Source organism: Diorhabda sublineata, chromosome 8 (genome assembly GCF_026230105.1).
Source record: "Diorhabda sublineata isolate icDioSubl1.1 chromosome 8, icDioSubl1.1, whole genome shotgun sequence".
NCBI classification, from domain to species: Eukaryota; Metazoa; Arthropoda; class Insecta; order Coleoptera; family Chrysomelidae; genus Diorhabda; species Diorhabda sublineata.
The window spans coordinates 12,150,790-12,172,431 of record NC_079481.1 but is presented as its reverse complement, the minus strand read 5'-3'; the positions used below and the strand labels follow the sequence as shown (position 1 = coordinate 12,172,431).

The following is a 21,642-nucleotide window of genomic DNA, read 5'->3' as shown; positions in this document are numbered from 1 at the left end:
TCTCCAGAACCGCTGAACGGATTTTCACATTTGAGATATCGTTAGATTCGTTTCATTAGCCCAATTGTTCTCAGATAGGAGACATTTAAAAAAAAACCAAAATGGCGGATTTTCGACGCCATGTTGTGAGGTAAAAAAATTTTTTTTACTACCAAGCGTATCGAGTTGGATTTTAAACACTGATTGTAAATATGTGTATAACTTGTAGTTTTAATATTAATTGGAAAGAAAAAAATAGCTAATCAAAATAATTCAGACCTGTGCGGATAGATGGCACTACTAGGTTTTTAAAACGCGGTATCGTTGTGTTTTCTTAATATTACTTATTATGAAGCATCGGTCAGCGCGCAACAAACAATTCGGATAGATGGCACCATTAGGTTTTTAAAACGCGGTATCGTTGTGTCTTCTTGTTATCTAAGACTAATATATTCACTATTCACTAATATATTCACTACGAGGACGGACCTACGTTGTTACTATAATTATAATTGTCTTGTACGATTTAAATATCTTCATTAGTGTGAGTTGTCCCAAAATATGAGGTAAGCTGGAGATACAACTTTTGTGAACATAATAAACAGTCTTCACGTTGGAGAACTTACAATGCAGCAGTTATCTATCATAGAAAACCGCAGAGTACCGTTAATAGGGCCATTTAACGATGGAGAAGCTGTCAGACTTTTCCCAACAACTAGACTGGTTGATGCAGATAACGCGACTATGACAGAAAAATTAGAAAAGCTCACAAAAGTATACACCGTTAGTGTTGTAGACATCTCATTAAGTCCTAAAACATATGGTCAAAAACCACGAGAGGAATACTTGACTGAAGATCCCAATAACACATGTGATATACCAAACCAACTCAAATTAGGTGTAGGCTCTCGAGCCATGCTAAGACGGAACATTAATGTTAACCATGGGCTGGTTAACGGTGCTATGGGTGTTATCCGACGAATAGATTGGCCAGTACTACGCAGAGAACAGTTGGAGCCGGGAGAACTGCTACAAGCAGTATTTGTGGAGTTCTATGACCCAAATATAACAGGAAACCGACCTGGTATTGGAGTCCGGATAGAGCCTTGTGCTACAGAATTTCATGCTTTTCGAGGTAAAGGCAAGATCGAGCGACGAATGCTTCCCATAATTTTATGCTGGGTAGTGACGGTGCATAAATTACAGGGCGCAACTTTAGACCGAGCAGTTGTAGATTTAAGTAGAAACTTATTTGCAAAAGGTTAAGCTACGTTGCTTTGAGCAGAGTGAAGACTCTCTCCGGACTTGCTATTGGTTCTCTTGACCCTAACAAATTGCTTAATCAACCACATGGCATAAACTCATTCAAGAAATTAATCCGGTTACGTAATCTTAACTAAAAAAACATAAATAAAATTATAATTGAAAAAATCAAAAAATCCGCCTGCATGGATAACTACAATTAAAAATCAACTGAAAAGACTGAAACAAGATGAAAATTCAATGATAAGGTATTTTAAAAAAATAATGATTAGGTACTTAAAACCAGAAATATAAATTGAAACAGTACCAAACCAATGTACCTGCATATTGTACATGTAGAAATATCAGCACGGTAGTTTTTTCACTTTTTGCAACATCATAAACAGAATTGCAGTCGGAGCATGAAAAAACTACCATGCTGATATTTCTAAGTGTACAATATGCTGGTACATTGGTTTGGTACAGTTTCAATTTATGTTTCTGGTTTTAAGTACCTAATCATTATTTTTTAAAAATACCTTATCATTGAATTTTCATCTTGTTTCAGTCTTTTCAGTTGATTTTTAATTGTAGTTATCCATGCAGGCGGGTTTTTTGATTTTTTTTAATTATTATTTTATTTATGTATGTCACATCAATATATACCTATGAAACGTAAACGAGGTGACACGGAAAATAATACAGCCACGAGTAATTTCATAACCTTACTTTGAATGACATTTTTATTAGGAAGATAATAGGGCCAAGTTTGTAAATTGATACGAGAGTAATGATATATGTGGTTGGTTTTTATTCCATTTTTTTGCAATGGGTTAAGTTCATACAGCATTAAACGTAGTATATTAATAGTGTATGAATGTTACCCACATTTTTATATCAGTTTTTAGATTTGAACATATATCATTACTTTGTTCTACAGAAAAAATACAGTCAGAAGTTGAAAGGGAAAGAAAACTATGTGCGAGGAGATAGACGAAGTTTTGAAATACAAAGTAGCTTCTGGGAAATCGGCAGCCGAATATAGAGATTATGCATAAACACTACAAATACGTAATAAAAAAATACAAAACGTAAGACATAATTGGTCAAGAAATTGTGAATTTGAATTTAAAGTTGCATCACATCAAGTGTTAACAATAACAGAAGAGGATCTTTTAAATATATCTCATATTTTCTAAGATGCACTATGGAAGTTAAAAAACTTGTTAGTTAACATAAATCTGGAAATCTACCAGATCATTAGATTTCAACAAAACTGCAGTGAATTTTTCCTTCCAGATCTTGGAGAATATATACCGTGAACATAATTTTACTGCCGATCGAGTTTTCTACAACGAAGAATTTGGTATTTCTACTGTTTCGAGCTCATCAAAAATTTTTGCTAACAAGAGTCAAAAACAACAGTCAACAAGAGTTGACCAAATAGTTTCTGCCAAAAGAGGAGAATTGTTCACATTTGGTGGTATTATTTGAGTAAGTATACTCCCCTTATTATCTTCTCTTGATTACATTTCTCTTCAGGTGTAGCCACAAGAAGTGGTTGAATAAACTCGAGCATTTTTACTGCAGATCTGGATCACATCCAGAAACACACCTTACGTTTGAACGAAAATCCAACATCACTTTTATATGACAATCATGAGGTCACGACGATCAATGACGAAGATCTCTCCTGTTATAACATTCATTAATATCTTTATTCATAGATACTCACATTTCAATTTAATTAGTGTTGAACATTTAAATTTTTTCCAATTGAATTCGATATTTTAAGTATTGTTTTAAACGGTAAATTTTATCGCAAAAAACATTCAGATCTTTTTCAAAGAGCGTTAAATTTCCTACAAAAAACAGCTGTTTAAGTATTTTTAGCTACATTTGTTTCGGTGGAAAAAAATTAACTGCAAAAAGTGCAAAAATGTAATTTAAATGGGAAATGTATTATGATTCAGGCACGGGTTAATGTGAATATTGAGGGCTTGTTTGGGTATGATATTTTTTTTAGGTCATAACCTAAAAATTTGAAGGGCGTTTGCAGAACAAAATCTAATTTGGGTAATAACGGACACCCTAATGTACACTAACCACATCATTCTTATTTTAGGGAGGTCAATAATTTTATTAATTTTAGGTCTTTCATAATTGTGAAATCTACCGTATAGTTGTGTTTGAGGGGAATCGTAATCTATATATTGATAAAAGAAATGAAATCGCCCGTACTTTTCTTTAAAACTGTTCAACTTTTTCAGCCCTCTCTATATCTCATCCATTTTTTCACTAAACTAATAAGCAAAAAATAAGCAAAATATTACATTTCCTTCTTTTTTATCGATATAAAGAGTGGTGGGATTCGAAACATATAAAAACACATTTTGGAGAATTTATTCACATTTTTAATAAAATCCACAAATGGATTTAACAGGTAGCCATTAAACAACATACCTTCTTGTCTATTCTAGTAAATAAATAGGTACAACAAAAAAATGAATAATTATTGAACTAAAGGCATTGGATGACCCGAGGGCTCACCTAGGCTGACATAAATAACTAAACTTTTTTGTTCCAGTAATATTTTACAAATAAACTCGCACCTTTTCAACTTTTAAATCAATCACTTAAACTGTCATCATTATCTTCTCGATTAGCTCTTTTGCGTTTACAATTAGAAGCAGATTTACCTTTCTGTTGCATAGCTTGAAGGACAGCCATAATTTCTTGGTGTCTTTGCTGACGTTCTTCCCTCATAAGTTCAACAATTGTATTGAATTCTTGCTTCCGCAGAGTCATGTTTTCCTGATGCATTTCCTTTAATACATCACTCACTTTATCCTTTGTGGGCCCAACACTTTTTTTTCAGCAAAGCGAGATGATGATGTACCAACTTGTTCAGCTGTATGTTTTGCTGGTTTATTCTCAGTCTCAGTTGTCAGTCCACAGCCTGATAGTTCATCTGCATTCTCCTCTTTTGGAGTTGTGCTGTAAGCCTTCGAACCACTTGGTATTCTTTTTGGGGTGGCACACTCAGAATCCAATGCATATGGGGCACAAACCTTGTGTTTCTTTCCTAATATTTCATCTAATTCGGTATAATAAGGCGGGTATCAACAGCACCTTCACCAGTGCGGCGTCTTTTTTCTTGGTACTTCTGATAAGAAGTTTACAAATTTTTTTTTCTCTACCGTCGTTTTTTTCTACCCCCACATAGTATCCCATATCATTAATTTCTTTTGCAATTTTGCCCCACAGTATGTTTTTAGCTGTTTTCTTAACATTAAATTCATTTTCGTATTTCTTTCTTCATAATGGAAGTAAGGTGGTCATTTTCTGTTGGGCATTTTGGTGACTTCCCCAGAGTTTGAAACTTCAGGTACAAAAGTTTTATACTGACAATCAACAGCAAAGGCAGAATTAATAGAAAGGATAACCAAAGTCTTTCAAATACTCACCAGACAAATAGATAGACATTTCCCTGTAACAGATAACATGAAATGTATAATACCCAGTAGTAGTATTAGGTATTAAGGTAAGTACAGATCTACCAACCAACCAACCTTTGTCATTAAAAACTTCGCATTGAATTTCACCCTTATAATTTTGGACGATATCACCACTTCCATCAACTACTATTTTGCTGAAAACGATATTTTCCATATTTTTTTTGTGGATAAACTCAAGAAAGCAAAAGGGGGCAAAAGCTAAAGTCGAAAAGTTTTGATTTGGAAATGACGTTTTGACGTTGACGGATCGGTTTAAAAAATTATATTATCACGTAAACAAATAGTGACGTCACATTGAAATAATTTCCAATTTTTTCAAAATATTTTTTAAACTAAAGTGGCCGCGAGAAAATTTATATAAAAATGATATTTATAAGCAGAGGCGGCCCAATGCGAGGCTCCGGGCGGCAGGTCTTTGCGAGGCCCTTTGTCATTCGTGAAAAGTATGTGATGCGAAAGTAGATCTGGTTATTTGGTTTATGTATTTGTCATGTTTAAGGAGAAATACTAAAATTATACAAATAAATGAAATTTGAGTTTCAAAATATTTACATTGAAAGGTTTACAAAAGTAACAAATACAGATATGATAAATTTAAAAATTGATGTTTGCGGCTTTTCCTAAGACTAAAATCATTAATTAAAGCACAATACTATAACGAATAAGCTACGTTATTTTCAATTGAAAGAATAGCAAGGGCTATGTTTTAATAATTTCAAGCCTCGAAACACTTCTTTCAGCAGACGCAACTGTAACAAGTGTGGTAGCAATAATTATCAGGACTATTTCGATAGTGTGGTAAACTTCAGTTAAATTTTTTTCTATTATGTATATAAGACAATTTCCAATATATCTGTGGTTTTGGTGACACAGTCAATCAAACACAATTGTGTTTCTCTGTAAGAAAAGCGATTTATTGTTATTAACATGTAAACTAAAAATTACATGAAACAAAAGTATGCACCTATTTAGTACTAAACAAATATTTCATACCTGTAAGAAAAGAAACGACATTTAATGTTATTATTAACAATGTCTGTTCCAAAATCACAAATTAAAATAAACTTAAAAATGAAATTGTTTTCCAGCACACAATCACACAACACGACATTCGAGGTTATGCCCTGCTTCCCATCGATGACAGTGACAGATCATCTGTCACAAACGGACTTTATGTGACGTACGGCAAAATAACACGCAAAAGAAAATTATATTTTTCTTTACATGTATTTAAGCACCGAGATAATTTCATCGTTTCCTTCATACACACGGATGAACATATTCAATTCTTCGTACAATTCAAGTCTATCAATATCACATGATTCTCCTACTGTCATAGATATTTGCAAGCCGCTGCATTGCTTTAAAAGTTTAAAAGTTCACCAAATTCACTATCATTGATTTCCTTCCATTTTTTTATATTATACATGAAACCAAATATGCTCTCATGATGTTTAAGAGCCTCAAACCTAGGATAACAGTTTGCGCGCACATTGTCGACAATGACACGAGAATAGTTTATTTTGAAAATTTCCTCGACTTTCAATTCATCAGGTTCATCTTCCCCTTCATAATCAACATGCCTTCTTTAACGTCGTCTTCTGACTTCTTTGAACTGTCTCTCAATATTATTTTTCTCGGCTACTTCTCTTGATGTTACAAGGGATGACTGAAAACCATTTTCTCGATCCGATTTGTGAATGCGTCTAGGTGTTGCTTAGGCACATCTAAGTAAATGTTTTCGCTTTATCACATTCTACTTATAACATTTATCTTTGTAAGAATATCATACCATATGACAAGTGAAACTACAAATTCGTTGGTAGCTAATTCCTTTTCTATAGAATGGCATTCACTGACCAACTGACAATCTGTTGTGTAATCTGCTAACTCTTTTAAAGCATCACATATATCATTTAGTTGGTATTAAACGGCCTTCACTGATGCTACCCTGCACTCCCATCTAGTTTCAGAAAGTGGTTTAACGACAATGATTTTACATGAGCACAAGCAAACATACGAACTTACAGAAGAAATGGAAACTATTTAATCGCAACTATTGAAGATTACACTGACTGACAAACTTTTTAACTAAATTTTTTATATATATCAAATTTGACAAGACACGAGGCTACTACGACGCGATTAAAGCGACAACAACAACAACCACTTACTTCACTATACCGACTACAACCAAGACAGACACTAATTCCACAACATCCTCTCACCTTGAGGAGAATAGCGACTCAACTATCAAACTAAATTTAAAGACATCTAAATTTCTCACAAAAACTGCGCTTGAAACCGACATCAAACTTTGAGAAACTGAAACACTTGAACCAAAAATAACACACGGAACTAGGAGAAACGACTTGGAACTTTCACCTTCCTTCCACATCTGGTTTCCACATAATGAACCTTCATCGGAGGGTCTTCAGAATTAATAGGCTGAGCTTCTTGGATATGGGGTGGTGAAGCGACGACCTTGACTTGTTCATCAACTGGAGAACCGCCGGTAGCTGAACCACCAGAATCACTTTCTGGTTCGACCTCAGCTAGAAGCTGGCCTTGATCCATTTCTTCTTCGAGAAGAATTTCCAAGGGAAAAACTCGCTGGACAGGATGCGTCAGTTGGCCATCCTGCGTTCCAAGCTTGACAACTCGGCACCGACCGTCAACACCAAGAATCAGTTCTTCAACCGCTGCCATCGGCCAATGCATCGGCTTCTGATTGTCAGCGCCAATGAGGACTATTTCTCTCACCTTGGGCTCTCTCGGATTCTTCAAATTGCTGGCAGTCATGAACATCTAGCCTAAGTATTCAGACCGGAAACGCTGCTTTAGGTAGCTTGACGACGTCTAACACTTTTATGTTGACTCTTCTCATCAACTTCGTCCAAGTCAGGGACAACCATTTCTTGAATATCTCCAATGATCATTTGGGGAGTAATAGGCACCGGATCATTCGGGTCATCCGATGTGTAGGTGATGAGGTGAGAATTGATATAAGCAGTACACTCACTGATCACAGTGTTCAACTCTTCAAAAGTGAGTGAAGCCCAAACCAGAATTTTGCGAAGAACTTTCAAAATTCCTATTAAGCGTTCCCAGAACCCGCCCCACCATGTTGCAGTGGGTGGGTTGAAGCGCCATTCAATTTGGTTCACCAAACCTCGGGACGCTACTCTCTGCCAATCAATTCCATCGAGAGCATATTTGAATCCCTTATAGTTTGTACCATTGTCACTGTACATGAAGGAAGGTCTGCCTCAACGCGCAATAAAACGTAGAAACGCCATGATGAAGGCTTCCGTTGATATGGCAGTAACCAATTACAAATGTGTGACACGATAAACAGCACAGGTGAATATGCACACCCAAACCTTGTCTCCATTTTTAAGGTAGAGTGGACCAGCAAAATCCGTGCCACTGATTTCGAACACACGAACGTCCCTTACCCGATTCTCTGGGAGAGGTGGAGACTCGACTTCCAATGCCTTGGCCCTATAACGCCTGCATATCACACACGCAGACACAATTCTTCTCACAGCTTGCCTCCCTCTAACGACCCAGAATCTTTCTCTTAGAAGGTTCAGAAGACCTTGCCCTACAATGTGTGTATTCTGCGTGTGCAAGTCGTGGATCAATCTGTCAACAATGAGATGCTGGAAAGGAAGAATATAGGGCGTACGTAGGCCTTCAGGGTCTTTTCTCGCCCAAATACGGGTTCTCAAACGCATAAGTCCGACTTTATCTTTGTGTGGCTACAAATTTTTGAGCTGTTTATCACCTAGCCCTTCAAAAGCTTCATCCTGTATCGATTTCAGACCCACCTTTTCAGCTCTTGCGATTTCCGACAAAGACAGCTCTCCAGAGCGCTTCTCCTTCTTTGAAAATTTGTTCCACAGAAACCTTATCATCCATACAACCATTCGAACGATCCGGTGATAAGAAGAGAAGTACCGGGCTAATCTTTCGCAGCAAAACACGCCTGGTTCTTGAGATAAAGCTGAAACCACAGGCGTTTTTCTCCTTTCCATTTGAACTTCATTTTCATCAAAAGGGACATCGCAGTTAGGCCATTCAGAACGCGGCCCGTACCATCTCGGCCCCTCCCACCATTTGGAGTTTGGAGTTCTTCAGGAAAACAACCCCGGCTAGGAGGATCTGCTGGGTTCATCGCCTCTGGAACATGATTCCACGTATTAGGATCAGTCAAAGAACGAATTTCCTTAACCCTGTTGAACACAAATACTCCCCAAGGTTCCTCTTTCTTGATCCAACACAGAGCCGTGGAAGAATCTGATTAAAAATGGTACTCTACATCGCCAATCTCTTTTACAATACTAGAAGCCATTCGCGCCCCTATTGTTGCAGCCAGAAGCTCTAGACGAGGAATTGTAGGTCTCTTAACAGGGGCAACACGAAGTTTCGCTCCCACCATTATCACAGATACCGTGTCATCTGTTTCAACTCGCAAAAATGAGACGGTGGCATAAGCGACCTGACTTGCGTCACAAAATGTGTATAGAGACACATTACCAATGGTCAATTTCAACCATCGTGGGACTTCGATTTTATTCAAGGCATCAGCTTGACTCATCCTTCCCATAATGAACCGAAGTCACACAGTTAGCAACGTACAAGCGCATTTGCGCAACTACGAACGAGATGACAGATCGGTCATAAGGAACCTCTTTTGAAGCCACTTTTTCCTCACACCTTGAGAGATGATGGTCACTAACGGCCCCTAGCAACTAAGGGCTACTGGTAACCCCAAATACCACCCTCCTGTGATGGTAGATTTTCATCTGTCCGGCCTCGTCCTTCCGTAGGAACCTCAAGCTATCACGATCCTTTTCCGAAACAGAAATCTGTAAGAAGGCTTTTCTTATGTCAGAAATAACCCCTATTGCGTTCAGTCTGAATCGTAGAAGTATCGATGGGATTAACACTACGTAACTGTCCCCTTTTTCTAGACACATATTCAGGCTAGGCTTGCCTTTCTCTTTGGACGAGGCGTTGAAAACAGGACGAATTCGGGTGGTACTGGCTTCCTTAACCTCGGCTCGGTGAGGCAAATAATGTCCGAAATCCCACTTATCAAGCTGTACCTCTTCAATAATTTCATCTTTCAGCCATTTTTGAAACACCGCTTCATATTCTTTCACCAGATGACCGTTACTTAACTTGGCTAGAGTGTCGATACAAGTCTACCACGGGCAAGATCGAAATTTCGAGGCAGCGGGGGATGTTCCTTCAGCCATGGAAGACATACCTCATATCGTCCATCTTAACTGTTTCCAAGAAGTGCCGACGCGTAAGAGTTTTTGCCTCTTCTTTGGTACTAACCAAAGAGAGGTCCTCGATGCCCAACACATCCAACCTCCACATATCAGAAAGATCAGAACTCCTCGGCGCAATGCAAACTGATGTTAACTTGTCTCAGCGTCCTTAACGCGGCCCATTATGGTCCAACCTAGGGTGGTTTCGATAGCAACCACACCACAGCTTAATACCTCGCACCTCCCGGTGAGTAGCTTTCCCGCGACGTTCGCTCCAACAAGAATGCCAATTGGGCCCTCTCTGTCGTCAGTCAACTCGATTTTCTCGAAGTTCAGATACCCATAAACCTTTAGAAATGGAGGGAATGGCGTGACAAATCTGTTCCGAGTCAAGAACTTCAAATTTGCAGGAAAACGCACTCATCAAACTTTGCAGACGGACCTTATAGCATTGATGCGTCTTGGGTTCAGTCTTGCTCCCACCAAACAATGCATGAACCAAGTTCTCAGTGCGGATCGGCTCATAGCGCATTCTGGTATCCAGCGCTTGAGTTATATAACTTCTTTGAGAACTTGTATCAATTGAAGACATGAGTTGATAAAGGTGCTATGTCCACTTTTTAAAGTTTTGAGTAAATGAGGAAAACGCATTTCAACTCGGAACTTTTTTACAAAATTTTCAATCAATACAAACAGTATCTCATAAGGTCGGTATTTGTACTACTTAGCTTGTTATTTTATAATCAAATAAACTTTAATGATTTATAGTTATTTTGATTTTGATGGACATAGCACTTTTATCAACTAACATCTAAAGCGAGTTATACTATTTATTTTAGTGGATAGAGGAACTATGTTCCTTTTGATTTGAAATAACTTGGAAAATCACTCAGGTATATTGAAATAAATTTTTATTTCTTATGAAACTAAACAAAACACAAGTTGACTCAAAGAAACTTAAAGCCTAATAGGTCTTCCGATTTTTCTTAGGGTTTTTTTTAGTTTCTTCCAAAACAATATCAAAGTACCATCTGTAATCTGTTGGGAGGAATTTCAGTTGATCTTGCAGATTCGATATCTTTTCACTAGTGAGACCACTGCATTTAGGTAACTTCTGTAAAACCACTTTTTCAGCTTGTACTACGGTTTCCCTTTTTTTCTGCAAATCGACTTCCATAAATGGACCGAATGGGTCTAAATTAGTTTTGTAAGAGTATTTGCCAAATTCATTCACTCTAATCCATTTGACCTTATCGCGGAAGTATATTTTTTGATTAAGCGTATTGGTCACTTTTTTGTATAAATGGAGTTTGGCTGGAAGTGTTTCAAAATCATAGAAAAAATGTTCCATATTGAAACACAAACTCTGTCTGGTACTGGCAGATTTTATTATTTCCCGATATTGGTCTGGTATATAAATATTTTGGTGTTTCTGAAGAACTTTCTCAATTCGTCCAAAGTCTCTATGTGAATCTAGGTAGCTGTGGCCAACCTCAGGAAATTTGTGATCGATAATTTTGAAGACATTATTCAATATCAAGTATTCGTAGAGGCTTATAACAGAAAAGTTTTTGTTTTGTCCCCCACATTGATCTGACCAAATTATCAAATGCTCTATCTCTGCATTTTCTTCTTTAAGTAACTTGCAAAATCGAAGTAAACAACTTGCAATTTCATTGCTGCCTCTAGTGGCGATGTCTTCAGTCCATGTGAAAAAATAGGATTTGTGTCCTGAACTAGTTATACAGTGGATGCCAAAGTTGTACAGCCACATTTGCATCAAATAAAATGATTTAGACGTTGATAACTTTGGTAGTGGCATTGTTTGTTGGAGGTCCATTGTAATGTAACATTTTTCTTTATCAACAACTATAACTTCTCGGTCAACTTTCTGCAAGGCGAAGGCAAATTGGAAATTTTCGGTGTGCTCTGAGGTATTTTCCCCAGCATCGCATATACTGCAAGTATCGCTTTTCGGGGCACCAAAAGACAAATTAAACTTTGTTTCGAAAATATGCCGATAGAAGGAGACCTTAACCACATATTTATTTTCGAGTTTTCTCTCTTCGCATTGCTCTATATAAAGTTGGTGGAGTTTATTAATATTAAGTAAAGGAGAAATGTATTTTTTATATTAATTTTTGTTCCTAGAATAATGCGATTCTTCAGAAGGAAACTGCTTGATGTGGTTTTCAATACAGGTAATTATATTTTCAGGAATCTTTTTAGGATTTGTGTGATGACCCTGCTTATGCGGCGAGGGGGCTACCTGACCAGCTTTTATCTCTTGTTGAGCCCGAAACACTTTTTTCCTTCCAATTCTGTTCAGAGAGCAGAAGGCATTTTTGCACACCAGTACGGTTTCTTTGTCACATGTTACTGTATATTTAAAAGAGTAAGACTTGGTTTTCAAATTTTTACGAGATCGATGACGATTAACTTCGTACATTTTGATATTTTTGAAAATCAAGACATTTTTGGAATTAATATCCAGTTTATAAAATTTTTCCAAAATTTTTTCTCTGCTTTGAATGCTAAATCTCTCACTACACTTCAGGCGACAACTTTCTTTACATAGTATTTCGTCTTTTATTACTTTTTTTTCCACGACTTTACCAGTTTTTTGAGATACATATGCTTCACCTTGTTGTCTTAACTTTGCAGCTTTGTTTCTTTTCCATTTCTCGGGATTCCGTGCTCTCTTTTTAGCTACTTTGAAATCTGGTTGAACCGTCGCACTGTTTCTTATCCCATCAGCAGTAACATGAAATTTTTGTCTATTGTTATGCATTTCGTCTTGTGTTCCTCCATCACCTTCAACTTCCAGAATATCTTCGTCAAGTAATCCTAAGCTTGCAACGTTTTTTGAATTTCCAATGGTTTTTTTGTCTAGGTTTTCGGCCTCTTTGTCATTTTCCTTGTCATCAAAAAACACTTCACGTTTAATTCTATGAACATTTTCATGTTTGTGCCTATTGGGGAAAATAAATGAGTCAGAATATCCTCCATCACTGGAAGGTAAATATTCGCTGCCTGATGTGACGCTCTCTTCATCACAATTTTCTATAGACTCTGGAAAAAATTGCATATATTTAGTAGGGAGCTTCCAATAGCTATTTATGTAATCAGATACGAAATGCCTAATTTTGTGTAACGCGTGAGATTTTTGTGTGAGTTCCGCAAACATCTCACAAGTTACACAAAATTGCATTTCTTAACGTATTACATACAAGATTTTTTTCTAATTTTGAATAAATAATAGTAAATATAGAATATTATTGATAAAAATTGTGAAAACAGAAATCAATTCTGTTGACAGTTGTCACTTCATGTCAGTTTGACGTTACATAATATTCCATTTTTCGTAACCAGTTACATAATATTTTACTTTGTGTAACCGTAGCAAAAGTTCGAATTATCGAGGTGTTCGAATTATCGGAGTTGTGCACATTTACATACATATATGTATGCATTTCGATGCATCTTTCCATTTTATAAATAAATAAATATGTTATGGGTATATAACATGTTTATTTATTTATTTATTTACGGCTATCTTCGACTTACTTCTTCTTCACGCCCTTTTCAACTTCTCTTATGACAGCAACTTTTTCTGCTAAAGTCAGAGTTTTGTACATTCTTTTAGCAGAATCACATATCATGAAATAAACGTAAACGGCAACACGAAGCAAAACTTTTAGAAACTGGCTCCGAAACGCACTCAATGGAAAACCAATTGAGAATGTCGGCTCTGACAGTTTTAACTTTGCTTTATAAGAGGGTGGTGGTAGCCATCAGCGGCGCGAGAGCATCTCTTCTCACCATCTAAATACGCACCTTCTTAAAAGTCGTCAGGTATCAATAAAACTCTGGCGCCCTTCTTTCAGAAAAAATCAGTCACCACGTTTGCTCTTTACTCTACTTTGTCTCTCTCCAATTCGCTCCCTCTTTCTTTCTCTACAGTTTGAAGGTGCAATTAAATCTGTCCCGTGAACTCGTCGTTTTTAATTGCACCTTCAAACTGTACCATCAATAATAAAATCGTCGCACCGGTTTTTGGGGAAAACCCAGCAGCTCTTATTCTCTTTTCAGTCGTTTCATACATTCGTCCTCTAATTGCAGTTCGAACTAGAAAACTATTTAGGAATGCTTTCTTAGCTCTACCAGTAATAAAATCGTCGCGCCGGTTTTTGGGAAAAACCAGCCGCCGTCTGCAGTTTACCCATATTTCACACTTACAAAATATCGTCGTCTTACCTAGAATCTGAAGATTCGAATTCGAACACTAACAGTTCGAATTTTTTAATACATATGTACATACATAATTTATATAAGAAAAATTCGAATTTTTCAATTATTCGAACATCAAAAATTCGAACATTTCAATTATTTAAACGCCAAAAATTCGATTTTTTCGGTAATTTTAACACAGAAAATACGAATTTTTTTGATAATTCGAACTTTAAAATTTCGAATTATCGAGGTTTTTTTACATGTGTTAGTATAGGAATGTCAAGGGACCGACGCAAAAGTTCGAATTAACGAGGAATTCAAATTATCGGTGTTCGAATTATCGGAGTTCGACTGTATATATATATATATATATATATATATATATATATATATATATATATATATATATATATATATATATATATATATATATATATATATATATATATATATCAAATTTGACAAGATACGAGGCTACTACGATGCGATTAAAGCGACAACAACAACCACTTACTTCACTATACCGACTACAACCATGACAGTGATTCCACTAATTCCACATCAGTGATTATATAATTAGTCAAACTCTCAGCTGTGGGTTTTTCGACGGCTAAGAAACCAATAGAATGTTCTTCAATTTCAGCTGTATTACTATTAAAACATCTTATAATAATTGAAAGTTGCTCAACACGAGAAACGTTGCTAGTACAATCAAGAATATTTCGAGTAATATTTATTATTTACTATTTTTCCAAGAATTTGAATATTTTTTCCGATATAGTGATCATTAATCATCTTATCCTTTACTTGCTTTAGGTGAAGTCTCAGAACGAGATCAAATCGGGCTATTAACTTTACTAAATCTATAAAGTTGCCACTTGTCTCACTCGAATCTGAGTCAGATGTTAACTTCTCTCTATGACCCCTGAAGGCCAAATTGTGAGATGCTAAAAAATTCACAATTGCGAGCAATCATTATAAGATATCTTTCCAACGTTGCCTTTCTTGTTCAATTTGTGATTTGGGCCAAGAAATCAATATTGAATCAACTTTTTAAACCATTCTCTAAATTAATCCATTTCATCATACAATCTTTGTGCTGTCGACTAGATTCGTGAGATTTTAGCTAATCACCCAAATGTTTCTAATTACACACTCCTTCACTTGATCCAATCTTTGTATTTTCTTACCCGAATATTCGAAACGGAAAGTAGTAAACAGTATCCTTTGTTTATGTATAAATCAACTAGCGCCTGGGAAGCTTTTCACCGTTAACTAATATCTTATTATAATGATATTCGCTGAATCGCCGTCCATCATCATTTACAGGAAAAAAATCAACTTTAACCCGGATTGGACCTTTCAATACAATCTCAGTTCGGTCTACATTAGTAATTATTATGGGCCACAAACCGGGATCATTTTGAGGATTCAGATTTTCCGTTCCAGCAGTCATGGATATAGATAGACTCGGGCTCAGATTCGTATTCTTGACTGGATACGTTGATGGTGGCATCGGTGATCTAAGAGACAATGATGTAGTTAATTCATCATCATCCTCGCTGTTTTTACTTAATGATGGCGGCTGCACCCATGATGATGTGGAAGGAATGTTTTCGGCTGGATCAGGATTAGAGTCACTTTTAGTCAATAAATGTTTTGCAGAGGTTTCTTTATCATCACTTTTTATATATTTATATAAAGATCTACGTAGATTTTCTTCTACCTGCTTTCTTTTGATAGCTCGTTTCCTTTTTGAACTCCACGCGAACTCATCTTGTTTTGTTCGACACAAACAGTCAGAAATAAATTTTTTGTACCACACATTTTTTTACACTATTTCAGTTTACTCAATACTTCAAATACTATAATTTACACTTTTCCAGCTCACTCAATACTTTCAATAGTATAAGAACGTAATATTCAATAAAATTGAAAGATATGTGACTAACTTCAATATATTTTCCGAGCTTTCGAATACTTATGTATTCATCGTATGGGACTGAAATTATGGTCAAATACAATATAATAAATATGTGTGAATTTATAACAATAATAAAATTTTACTTACATTAATGAATTAGGATTTCCGTTGATTTTTGATATTGTTAATACTTGTAAAAATTCTCATAAAATTCAAATTGATGTTGATATGAAATATTGATTCTGGTTACTATAGGAATTTTCATTAATTTTTGATTGGTTAGATTTTGAATGACTGAATTTTTATAGGTTAGATAAGGATAATGAATGCTGTTCAATATTATTGGTAAATTTATATATAACATTAAATTTCAATAGGTTAGGTCGTTATGAATGTAGTTGAATATTCATTGGCTGGAATATAAATGTCAATATATCTTTTGAAATGAATTTGAGTTTTAGAGTTGGTAAAGTTCCTTTATAGGATAAAACTGAAGTTTTGTCAGTGTTTAAACACAGACCAGGAACTGGACCACTCCAGTTTACACTAGTGTCATCTGAGAATAAAGTGAATTTACCATTAATTCGTAAGTCTGTAACATCATTAATGAATACCAAAAAAGAACTGGACCCATAACTGAACACTGAGGTAAATTTATTCTTGTGGCTCTTGCGTTATGCGCGAGCGCTCGCTAAAGAAAGTTCATAAAAAATTTTTTTCAAAACATGAAATGTTATTTCAAAAAATTGAAAAATTCTAGTATTTTCTCAACACTAGATAGAATCGAGCCCCCTAGAAAAAATCTGTAAACTAACAAATTTTTCCCTAATCTCCGTTGGTATAAATAATTGGATGAAAGGTGTAAATAATTGGCCTATGAATTTTAAACTTCGTGGAGTTCTTTTGATATAATTATAAACTTCATAATATCGTACGATAAATGTTCATAAAAGTTAATTAATGAGTTAATCATAATCTTTTATAATTATTGCGAAATTAAATATTAATAAAGTATGTTTATATTTTTAATCAATATTTAGCTATGTCTGTTTGCATATTAAACAATGGCAGTAATTAGCAATTGCAACAAATAGAGAAAATAAATATTTTTGAAAAATTATTCCCTGCTATTTTGTTTTCCAGATAGTTAAGAAAAAATTTTTTTCTTGTTTTAGTTTTCAATTGTTTAAAATTGATTTTTTGAATAATTAATTTAGAAATAATTTTCCTTCTGAAAATCATAATTTAGACTTTTAAATAGATTTGCAATACATTTTTTCTAATATTAATTCAACAATTTTTATAAACAAATATTGACCAACGTTCCAATTTGTATCTGAAGCAGGAAAAAATTATTAAAATAGGGATTTTTTCCCATTTATCATAATATGATATTAGAAAGTATTATAATAAATGAGAAAAAATCTTCAACGTTAATTTGAAATTATAAATTGAGAATTTTCTAGAGGTAATCCCGAATCGATTGAGCTATCGCTCATATTTCTATGACCTTTATTTCTATTTTTCACTTATTTCAACTTATTGTCTAGAGTTTAATTCACTAACTGTAACGTATTGAATTATTGTCTTGTTATATTTATATGAATAAAACATAGTCTCACTTGTTGAGCACATTTTTATTAATCTTCACTCATTGAGTTTTATGACAGGAAAGAGAGGAAAATTTACACATGTCCCACTATTTATACTTCATACAATAAAGTCATTGTCAATATTCAATGGTACCAACTTATAACTATAAATTAATAGAGTACAATATATTTATATATGGTTGCATATGCTTAATACCTATTTAGGTACAATCATTAAATAAAGTAGGTATCATAAACACTAAAAATAATCATAATACATGAAGACATGTAGATTATGTTACACTAACACACAAAACTATTGAATCACAATGTTCATAAGATATATGCAATCAGCAATAAATATCAAAGAAAATCTTAATGTCGACTATCATGGTATTTCATTAGCAATGGGCACATTGAATTGAACACATTGAATCCAAAACCAGTCAATGAGTCTGAATAACCCTTTTTGACTGCATAGTTTAAAGCTTAAATAATGAATTTGAAAAAATTTCTCGTTATTCATTACCATATCTGGGAAGAACAAGCGCTCAAAAATTGATGTCATTTTTTTGTTGATATTTGATTTACTCATATTGCTGATAAAAAGTTAAACTATTTTCTGTAGTTACAGTTTCCTGTGTAACTACACAATCAATTTTAATTAATAATATATGTGAGAATGAAACTCAAATATCTTATGTATTTATTTGTTGTTATTTTCAGTGAGTTTGGGTTCTTTGTTGTTAAATGATGAATAAATGATACTTGTTTTTATTAACAAAACTTTTGCTGAACAATCTTAGGATTGTTACTCAATATTTAAAAGTTCTTAAAAATTACAAATTATAGCACGTATGCCTGTCACAATTTTTTTGTCACTGGTACACTGTCACTTAAACATATCTAAGAGTGCTTGTCTCCTGCCAACTTAACTAAATTGAAAATTAATATAAACATGCCTACCAACTATATAAAACAAAATAGTGTGAGATAGGTCGGATCAGCTGTTAATTTGATCAATTATCAATACTTCTCCTTAATTAATTTACAGCGGAGCGTTTCTAAGATTCTTTTGTCTAGTAGCTTGGTGAGAATGTCTGCAATCTGATTGCTGCTCTCGATGTGTTGCAGTGTCACAGTGTTGCCGACGTGTTGTTGTATATATTTTCGTGGTATCTCAATGTGTTTCTTTCGTCTGGTCGTCTTTCCTTCGTGTGTGCTCTGTAACATGTGTATGGCTGACATGTTGTCGACCTTCAAGGTGATCGGCTGATCAACTTCCAGAATACCAAGTTGCAGTGCAATTGATCCAGCACAAATCGTCACAAATCACTGACACCGCGGCTCGATACTCGGCTTCTGCAGTTGAAGTCGCTACCAGACGCTGTTTCTGTAAGTACCAGATTACTGGTCCTCGTCTTATTACTAACACTCCACTCGTCGACTGTCCTGTCTCAGAGTCTCCTCCGAAGTCTGAATCGGTATGTGCCACGAGTTCTTTGTCTGCTCCGAAGTGGATTCCTGTTGTCACTGTTCCTCTCAAGTACTGGAACACTCGTTCCACCATCACCTGATGTCTTTTCATGGGTTTGTTGCAGAATCGACTTAGGTAGTTCACGGCGAAGCTGATGTCTGGCCTGGTGATTGTAACTAAGTACAGCAAACTTCCTATCGCTTCGCGATAGTTCTTATACGCCGGAAGTGACTCATCGTTCTTGAAGTCTGTCTTCTTGGAAATCATCCCTTGCTCAATCGGTGTGGATGCAGAGTTGCATTGCTCGAGTTTCATCTCTCTTAAAATCTTCTCCGTGTAACGAGGCTGATTCACGAATATTTCTTATTTATCTTTCCCAGTTATTAATCCATCACCCACGAAGAGTGAAAGCATCATGCTCTTGTCCTTGTTATAGTAAATACATGTGTCGTCATCTGTGTTGATCAGGCCTATCTTTTTTCCAAAATGAGCGGTAACACTCTCGCTCCACATCCTTGGGGCTTGTTTGAATCCGCAGAGACTCATATCCAACTTGCAAACTTCTCCTGATCCGTCGTCGAACCCTTCAGGCTGGTTCATGTAAATGACTTGTTCCAGGTTTCCATACAAGAACGCCGTTTTCACAGCGAATGATACCAACTTCATTTTCTCAGATGTTGCGTGGCTTAAGAGTAGGCGAATCGAAGCATGGCGGGCTATTCCCTCCTTCTGTTCAAATTCCCTTGCCACGAGTCGGGCCATGTATCTACTGTCGGCTTTCTCTCGAAGTACCCAACGACAAGTGATTGGTTTAACTCATTCTGGACAGTCAACCAGTTTCCAAGTTTTCATTTCCATTAGCGAGTCGTACTTTTCCTGCATTTTTTTGTCTCCACTTCACATATTTGAGTGCCTCGCTCACCGGGATGTCTTCTGTTTCACCAATCATGGCTACTTTTGCACTCTTTCCTCCACGACGGGAGTCCAGTATGCAATCTCTCAGTCTCGGTGCTGGTTGCAAAGTCAGACAATTTCGCAAAATTCTCCTTTTGGCTCTTCTGCTGGCTGTGGTTTCCCATTCTCGTTGTCGCTTGGCTCCTCGGCGCTTTCTCCAGTCCCCCCGTTCTCGTCTTCTTCGTCTGATTCGCTATTGCTTTCTTCTTGTTTATCCGCTATGCTTTCTGGTGCTGGTGTCTCAAGTTCAGTGCATTGCTTAATCATATCTTATACTCGTCGAAGATCACATTGTCTGAGCTAATTATTTCTCTCTTTTCCTTCAGATAAATCCTATAGCAGGGCGAATTTTTCCTGGTTATTGTGAAATTTGTAATAGGAATAAGTCAACGTTTTAAATGGTCGATGAACTACCAGGATGATGCGACAAAATTTCTGCAGTTAAGGCCACTCAAGTCGAAGCATGCAGTTAATGTCGCTGAAGAGTTATCAAAAAATTTTTTCACGTTCGGAGCGCCTACTATACTACACAGTGACAATGGACGGGAGTTTATTGCAGCTATCATACTGGATTTGAGAAGAATTTGGCCCCAATGTTCAAGATTGTCCATGGTCGACCACAACATTCTCAGAGCCAAGGTAGTGTTGAACGGGCAAATGCTGACGTTAAAAGTATGCTTACGGCATATATCATAGAAAAAGTACAAAAATTGGTTCCAAGATTGTTTTGACGTGCAGGTAATAATTTTTATATTTAAAATCTTATATATTAATAAGTAAGAAAGTACTGATACATTTTAAATTTTTCTTTATTTTCACAGTGGTTGAAAGACACTTCTAAACATAGGATAATTAATCGTACTCCGTATGAAGCTGTTTTTGCTCCTATTCAATGCGGTATAACAAATTTTTCTTTACCTGAAAGCGTCTTGAACAATCTAGAAATAGAAGAAGAGTAGATATTTAAAGCGAGTTATGGCACTCATTTCCAAGAACCCCATATAGAAGAAGCTGACGACACTATAAAATTTCGCTTATCATAACGTACACATTATGTATAAATAAAAGAGACATGTTAATTAGTCAGTCAGTTAGTTGTCATATAAGAAAACGTAAATTTTATTGTCGGGAGTTTTTTTAAGTGTAAAGTAATAAATAAAGTTTTTTAAAAATTGATTTTCCACCTTCGGTGATTTATTTGGCGCAGTCAGTAGGATTTTTCGGGTCGAACATATCGTATGTGCGATTTCGTTTTAACGATTTACCGAAATAAATCGAACACTTAGCTACAATTGCTGAATTATTGTAGAGGACATTTGTGCAGTGAGTTACCATATCTTTGGTCTCTTCCATCCACTGAGGATCTGTTCAAGCCGCTACCAACTATTCAACGAGATCTGGGACCCATATTGCCCAAAATCTGCGAGAATCCTGTCGT

The 21,642-nt window shown here is 35.7% G+C and overlaps 1 long non-coding RNA gene across 1 annotated transcript; it reads left to right on the top strand.

The window, feature by feature from the left end:
* The first annotated feature begins 2,655 nt into the window (after positions 1-2,655).
* LOC130447427 (uncharacterized) lies at positions 2,656-21,331 on the top strand. The gene is made up of 3 exons (XR_008910248.1): positions 2,656-2,715; positions 20,531-20,942; positions 21,026-21,331. It is a non-coding gene; the product is annotated as an uncharacterized LOC130447427 (long non-coding RNA).
* Positions 21,332-21,642: the final 311 nt, after the last annotated feature.